Source organism: Apium graveolens, chromosome 5 (genome assembly GCF_009905375.1).
Source record: "Apium graveolens cultivar Ventura chromosome 5, ASM990537v1, whole genome shotgun sequence".
NCBI lineage: Eukaryota > Viridiplantae > Streptophyta > Magnoliopsida > Apiales > Apiaceae > Apium > Apium graveolens.
This window is the reverse complement of record NC_133651.1, coordinates 131,181,741-131,190,502: the sequence shown is the minus strand read 5'-3', so window position 1 is coordinate 131,190,502 and position 8,762 is coordinate 131,181,741. Positions and strand designations below refer to the sequence as shown.

The window sequence follows — 8,762 nt, the reverse complement described above, 5'->3', positions numbered from 1 at the left end:
AAGGCCATCTAAACCAGGAGCCAATTATTTCTGTACACTGCAAAGTGCAAGGACACAACATTGAGAGATGCTTCCAGATTTATGGTTTTCCTCCTGGATTCAAAGGTTTTAAAGACAGAAAGCAAACTCCTACTACTGCAACAGTCATATCTCGGAACCAAGTTGCTGACAGGTGTGATGATCAAGTGCATTCTCAAACTATACAAACCAACAACTATGCTGAATCTTCACATGGATCACATGGAGCTCCCACTGATGAACAATATTCTCAACTCTTGGAATTGTTAAATAAACAATTTCCCCCAAGCGTTCAATCTGATGCTACTTCATCTGTTCATGCATTCTTAGCAGATAACATCTGTCTAATGAGTGTTTCTAAATCAAGTTGGATAATAGACAATGGTGCTACTGACCACATTTGTCCAGAATTGAGAGATTTTATGAATTTTGCACCTGTCACTGACTCAACTATGACTATTACATTTCCAGATGGTAGCAAAATTCCTGTTATGCATAAAGGAACGGTAAAAATAAATGATAACATCATACTGAGAGATGTTCTTCATGTGCCTGATTTCCGTTTCCATCTTATCTCGGTTTCAAAACTTTGCAAAGATTTATCCTATAGAGTAATGTTTTTTTTATGGAAAATGCTTCTTACAGGTCCATTCTCAAAAAGAACATCTTATGCTTTTTGGTAACCTGAGTGATGGACTCTACACTGTTGCTCCTACTATTTTAGCTGGTTTCTCCCCTGATGCAAAAACTTCTACAAAATTGCTTTCCAAAAGTTTAACTGAAGCACAATTGTGGCATATGAGAGTTGGACATTTACCTACATCCCAAATGAAGTTACTTTTACCCGAATGTGGTATTTTAGATAATAAAATCTGTCAAATTTGTCTAGAGGCTAGGCAATGTAGAAAACCATTTCCTCATAGTTCTATCAAAACTATTAAAGTTCTGGAATTGTTGCACATTGATATCTGGGGTCCTTATAGGACTAAAACGTATACCAATTGTAATTTATTTCTGACTATTATGGACGACTTTACTAGTTATACATGGGTACATTTACTTCATTTTAAATCAGAAGTATCTACCATCATAGAGAACTTTGTTAACTGTGCTGAATTTTTTTTTCATACCCAAGTTTTATGTGTACGTTCTGACAATGCTCTGGAGTTAACTTCTGGTGATCTGAAACAGTTTTATCTAAAGAAAGGCATTATCAACCAAACAAGTTGTACTTACACCCCTCAACAAAACGGCGTGGTAGAGCGCAAACATCGTTTTTTACTAGAAATAGCACAAGCCTTGTTTTTACAGTCCAGATTGCCAGCTAAAAATTGGGGTGATAGTATTTTGTGTGCTACATATCTCATCAATCGAATGCCACTACATAGAATTGGTAATGTCTCTCCTTATTTCAAGTTACATAATATTGCACCTTCTCTTGAAAACCTCCGTAATTTTGGTTGTCTTTGTTATATCTCCACTATTTCTGTTAATCGTTCTAAATTTCATCTTCGTGCTAGTCCTGGTGTCTTTCTGGGTTATCCTCCTTTTATAAAGGGTTACAAAGTCCTTAATCTTGATACTAATCAGGTTCAAATTTCTCGCGATGTCAAATTCTATAAGTTTCACCTTATTTCCCCTTTCACCTTATTCACCAGCATCTACACACCAATCTTACTTAAAATCCATATTTTAACCTTTTGTCACCACGGATACTACAAATTACTATGATCACACACCATATAACCCCTGCACCTGTTGCATCTCAGTCACCATCTCACGTTTTAGATTCCTATAACCATCAACTACCTTCTCCTATTTCACATTCTCATTCTGATAATACTACTGATAGTGCCAGTCCCTCGTCTGTTAATAATAATCAATCTTTAGTTACTGATCCTTCATCTCCAGTCCATATTCGAGTCTCTACTCGACAACATAATCCCCCTTTTTATTTACAAGATTTTCTCTGCCATATTGATACAACTTCTACACAAAATCATCATTGTAACTTTATTTCTGCTACCAACTTCGCTTCTGGTCACATTGCTCATGTCTCCAAGATATGTACTATCTCAGAATCTACCTCTTACAAATTCCCTAACAGTACAACAAGAATTACAGAGGGGGGTTGAATGTAATTCTGGCTTCTTTTTGAGATTTTAAAATTGTTCTAACTTAATATATATATATATAACAATGTTTGATTTGCAGTAGTGCAGAATGAAAGAATTATTTAAATCAAAAGACTAAGTAAAAACACAAGTTTTAAAACTTTCTGGTGGATTTGAATGTATCCACCATATATATGTATATATATTAGTTTGAGAACTCTGTGGAGCTTTGAATAGCTCACAACTGCTTTACAAGTTGAACAAACAAACTACAGAGAAATTCTTACAAGTACAGCCTTGTATGTTTCTCTGAGAAATGTATTTGCTTAGTTAAGTGTTCTACTTGCTACTCTTGGTTTATATATCACCAAATTACATGATATTAAGACAAGATAATAAAACAAAATATATCTAGCCTAACTCCATGCTGCTTCACTACTCTATTCCAGCATATTTGAATATCTTCACATTTGCATGGAAATGGTAATGCTTCTTTGTTCTCAAAATCCTACTTAACAGGCTGCCACATTCCTTTTGCAAACACCCAACGCATGTGACTGTGTTGTCACTGTCAACAATTATTTTGAATTTGATCATTCGTCAGGACTATGTTGGTTATCCGTCGGGAGCCATGATGATTATCTGTTGGGAGCTTTGTTGATCATCCTTCGGGAGTCTTGTAGATCATCTGTCGGGAGTCTATCTGCCACTTGACTCTATTTCACTCATACAGAATTACAAGACATTTCATATTTACAATTAGTCAACCTATTCTGCATATCAATCTAGTAGTCAACATGACTTATAGAATCCTACACAATCTACCAGACTAAAATATGTTGTTTGCAAAAATGTGTTACAGTACTACACTCTCGATGGATGTCAAATTGTCATCCGTCGGGACTATAAAGTTCATCCGTCGGAACTATATTAAATCATCCGTCGAGAGCTACAAATTTTCACTAAGTTAAATCTACTAAGGTATTTTGTTTAACTTATCATCAAGTTCACAACATATTCCTAACAATCTCCCCCAATTTATGTCTACTAGAATTGTAGCCATAAATTAAGAGAAACTTGATGATAACAAAACACCCCAAAAATACAGATTAAAAATATAGTAGATAAAACTGATAAGTGCTACAATTTTATTGAAAATTGAACAAAGCAAAGAGTTCTCACAATCATTATCAAGGTGTTCCTCTAGTCTGAGCAGATGATTCTATTTCCTTGATTGTCTGGATTTCTTCCCAAGCTTTTTGTTATTTTCTTCTATTTGATTCTGGAGTTGTCTGTGGAATTCAAGTTCATCAGCTTCAGATAGATCCAGATTTTCTTGCATTTCCAATAGAGTCTCATTACTAGAGATACTCAATTGGTCATCCAGTCTGAAGAATCTTCTAACACCCATATCATTCATGAATTCCATCAGCCAATAAGGCCTCAAATGCACTATTTTTCCTGTGAAGGGAATTGATAGAGTTTTTAGGACTGCAACTTTGCCTCTATTGCTCCTTAGATCTTCTATTTTCTTTAGGATTATTCTCCTTGCAGTCACATTAAATCCAAAGTTCTTCTTGAAGGATGAGTTGACCTTTATCAGTACAAATTAGCTTTCTTGAAGGATCCTGTGAAGTGGCCATGTTGTAACAACCCAAATTCGGGGTCAAGATTTGGTGTCACTAACCAATCTTTACATAAAATAAAATAATAAACAAATAACCCCTTGAATCCGGATCGTTTAAAGGTTATGGTATGAAACAAGAATCTAGTCTTCTACAACTTACAACAACTAAAATACAAATGAGAATACCTTTGTCCTAATGCTCTTGTCATATTCTTCTAACTTCTTCAACCTCTCGCAGCGAAGATTTCTCTAACTTCTGCAGTCTATCAAAGCTATTCACTCTTATCTATTTCTGGCAGAAATAAGAATTTACAAAGTAAGAGTGAGCCAAAAATGCTCAGCAAGTATATAATTTTGAGTTTCAAGCATTAGTATCAAAGGAAAATTTTTCGGACAAAATCTTTAAACAATTTTTTTAAAACAGTTATATTTAATTAAGTGAGTTGAGCGAATAAACATTGGCTATCCCCAGCCTTTAACTATAAATTCAAAAATGACAAACGATTTCCCGATTCATCTCCTGAATCAGGGTTTTGTCCGGTTTTGGAATCATGAATACCTTTCGAGAGAGAATGCCATTAATGGCGATCAACAATAATTTAGACTAGACACTAGTTCACATCTATATCCTGCTGATCAGTCAGGATACAGTGCAGATCTATACCTAACTGTATAGATCCAGTCGGGTCCCCAGGCACTACGGCCCATCTTAAGGCACCGGTCATGTCCCGGTCCTTAGGATTAAGTAAAACTTAATCCCTAAAGTATCACTATCCAGCCTGTGGAGTATTTTGATATTAAATCTTTTTGAATTTAAAACATCCCAACTTAGGGTTCACAAATAACCCGAAAGAATGGGTATTTGCTCAAGATAGCAATCGAATTATAGGAACAATAATGAAAAGGACATGCATAATAAGAGTAATTGCAGCGAAATGTAAAACATTTAACTATTCTAAACTTAGAATAGGAACGAAGAAATAATTGCAGTATTTTAAAAGAAAAATCAGTAATACTTGCAGTATTTAAAAGAAAGTTCGGGAATACTTGCAGTATTTAAAAGAAAGTTTGGGAATACTTGCAGTATTTAAATGAAAGTTCGGGAATACTTGCCTCAATAAGCTTTAACCACTATTATCGGTTGACTTTTGGATTGCCTTGAACATTTGGCTTTATCATCAGACCACTATCCTATCCTAGCTACGATCTCAATGCACAGGTCCTTCGCTTGAAACTTCATTGATCTCGTCGACTAATCACTAGATCGTTCCTAGTCCAACGTCAAATCTCGGGTCTTCCGACTAGGACCTATAGGGTTAAAATACCCTAATTCAGATAATCGCTTAAGCTCAACTTAAAACCACTATCACTTTTACCCACGCGATTTCATAATCCAACTTATATTTATATGTATTATTAAAATACACATAGCAATTAGGGTTCACATCTTCAGAACTCGGTTCGGTATTTATTTTCGGAAAGCACGTATATTTGTTGTTTTGAAAATAGGGTAATCGATTATTCACAAAACATCTTGTCACGTCACGTAAGTAAGTTTCGTAAAATTTAATTATATATCCTTGTTCGACGTCTCCGATAATTACAGGTTGCGTTCCCATATTTTCGGAATTAATTTTCCCGAAAATCGGGCGGCGTTTCCTTTATTTATCGGCCTACCCGTCGAATCAGATTAGGTTAGGAAGGAGTTTTCGGAAGAGTTTTGGGTTGTAAAAATGTAAAAATGGTTGAAGTGGGATGATTTCTGATTCTAAAAAGTAATTTTATAATTATGTAAGAAAGCCTACATGAGTTCACTCCTTTCCTCTCCTTTTGCCTGGGAGCAACCCAGCCTCTCACTCAAATCACTCCTTTTCCTCAGTCCTTAGAGTGATTGTACAACTACTAACTCATCTACACTTGTAACAATAGTTGAAATTTCAGTGTGTGTAGTGAGTACCAACGGATGAGAAACATCTATCGGGGTAGTAGTTAGGATAGCCGACGGATGACTGCTGTTAGGCACATCCGTCGGGATACAATCACTAACCAACGGATGAACGATATCCATCGGAATAGAAGAATTGAATGAGTTTGGAGTGGAAACTATTGTGGACTCTGTGCAGATTGATGAAAATTTGGGCACAGATGTTTCAACAGTTCCTGAAAGAATTGGAAAGTGAGCCAACAAATCATCCAAAAGATGATGCTCACTTGCACTAGATTTTGGCTTCCCCAACAGTGTTAAAGAAGAGGAATCAGGAATTGATGTGTTGATCATATCCACATCCATAGAATTTGTGGGAGAGTTTGGTGTTTGTGGTGCTTCTATTACTAAAAATTTTTGTTGTGACTCCACATTTATTGGAGCCATATCAAACTGACTTTGAGATGGTGCAGTGACTGAGTCTTTAACTTCAGTTTGCACTGTGTGTGTTCATTGTGCATCCCAAGGGTTTTAGATCTCTTCTTTCTGGCATAGGTTTGAGGTGAACTTGTGTCCCTTACCCTTTTGGCCTGTGCTCCTGGTTGGGAGCTTGTTTTAATAGTAACATCCTTTTGGGAGGATGAAACTAGAGTAGTGCTAATTTCCTTATTAACTACCGCAGTTTGTTGGGAAACTGTGGTGTGGCTAGGCTTGGGTACACTTTCCTCACCAACCTTATCCTTAGGGTTTCTTTGATTTTCACCCTGTCCCTCACCCAACTTACTCCCCTTCACACTACCCTCTTGGTGTTTGGTAGGTTTTGCAACTGGTTTCTTTTGAGAGAAACCAGAGGGGGCTTTCTTTGTTTTGGATTTTGAAGTTTTTGTTTTGGTAGTTTGGGTAGACATCTGTTGGGTCATTGACACAGATGTCTGATAAGTGGATTTTATATCCACTTGGAACGCTTTATTACAAGCTTAAATTGGTGTTTTGGACTCAAGTTGTTGGTATTTTGATGTGTTTTTGTGTTATTACATTTCAGGTATCAGTTAAATGAAGAAAAGAGCTTTTAAAGGAAATATGATGAAAAGTGATCAGAATTGGAAGCCAAGGCCATTGTCAAGTTGTAGAGAATTTTAATAGCTTTGCGTGGGCAGTTGAATCGCCTAATTCTGACGAGTAGAACTCAAGTTATGGTCAAAACAAGATTCATCAGAATATTTTTCCAGTCAGTAGCTGAGCGCCCGCTCAGCAGAGCTGAGCGCCCGCTCAGAGAGCTGAGCGCCCGCTCAGGAGAGCTGAGCGCCCGCTCAGGAGAGCTGAGCGGCCGCTCAGGGCGCGGCTGGTCGCTGATTTCGCTGAAAAAGCCTTTTTTGAGTAGAATTTGACAATTTTAAGGGTCCAGGTCCACTAGGGGCATATATATACTTAAAAAAAAGGGTTTTCATCATCCGGGAAGATTGAGATACCAAGGAGAAGACCTAGAAGCACAGAACAACTCCGCTAAAGAAGATCTTGTTTTCAACTTGTGATTCTTTGAATTAGTTATAACTTTGGATGCTCGTTTTCGTTCTTGTTGAACCTAGATCTCGTTTATTCGTACTTTGATTATTATTTAGTTTATTAAGACCTTGTTTATACCATGCTTTCATTGGAATCCATGGTGACGATGAGTTCGATTATGGGCTAATAGTTGTCATGGGATTCTAGCGGATTTACTTATGGATTTCAATAATTAATTGTTTCGATATCTTGGTGTGTGGTGATTGTATGATATCCTAGTATGGTTGTGCTTATTTGTCTTATATGCGTAGCTAACATATAAGATAGCGTGTTAATCTCTATTGAAGCGACAGTGAATATAGAGGTTTAGAACTTGCCATGCTAGCATAGGTTCTTGTATGTGTATACATGATTCGTAGGTAACTCTAACCGTTTTACTTGCCCTATGTAATCAAGATAGATAACTTGTTCTTAAACCGTTATGTTGTCAAATTCTATAGACATATAGGGTCTCAATATAATTGGTGCCTATTCAGCTTCTATCTCTTTTGTGGATGTCTGGTAGAATGGTACTCGTGCAACGAAAGTTGGCGTTTATCAGTTTCGTGTTATCTGATTAGTGTCCTCACCATCACATGCTAAGGTTAAGAACGAGAAGGCTATTGAATGAAGTATTTAATGAAGTTAGGATCCCATGTTTGTCATATATAGTAATTCAACCTCAATTCTCTTAGTTAATGTTATTTAGTATAATCTCTTAGTTTAATAAAAACCCAATTTGTTATTTGTCTTAGCATTGAGCGATAACCATACATTGTTGCATAGGTGCATAAATTGAACTTAACCTAAACCAGTCTCTGTGGGAACGAATCTGATTTATATCTTATACTACTTGCGAATGCGTATACTTGCGTGAATATTAGCGCGTATTTTCGCCCTAACAAGTTTTTGGCGCCGATGCCGAGGACTCGGTGTTAATTTTTAGTTTATGTGCTTGTTATCAGTGGTCGTTAAAGTTCACTGAATCGGATTCTTTTACTTTCACGGTTTATTTGTTTGTGTTTCAGGTACTCATTACAATGGGAGATCCAGCAGCACGAACGAAAGCCTTGATGGATTTTTCTCAACCCAAGATCAATGACATTCAATCTAGCATTTTCCGGCCAGCTATCACAGCTAATACCTTTGAGATCAAGCCTGGCATAATTCAATGGGTACAGACTTCAGTCTAGTTTGGGGGTTCTCCAACGGAAGATCCCAATACACACATTAGGGATTTCATTGAAATATGCGACACCTTCAAGTTCAACGGTGTTTCTGAAGATGCTGTGAAGCTGAGACTGTTCCCATTCTCTCTGAAGGACAAGGCTAAGAGCTGGTTACACTCTCTACCAGCTGGTTTGATTACTACTTGGGAAGATCTTGCTCAGAAGTTTCTTACTAAATTCTTCCCTATGGCGAAGACAGCTGCACTCAGGAATGCTATTACTCAATTTGCGCAGCAAACGGGAGAATCGCTAAGTAAAGCTTGGGAGCGCTACAAGGAGATGCTTAGGAAGTGTCCTCATCATGGAAT

The 8,762-nt window shown here is 37.0% G+C and overlaps 1 non-coding gene across 1 annotated transcript; it reads right to left on the bottom strand.

Annotated features, from left to right (window-relative positions):
- Positions 1 to 8,655: 8,655 nt before the first annotated feature.
- On the bottom strand, positions 8,656 to 8,762 carry LOC141663060 (small nucleolar RNA R71). The gene has a single exon (XR_012551146.1). It is a non-coding gene; the product is annotated as a small nucleolar RNA R71 (small nucleolar RNA).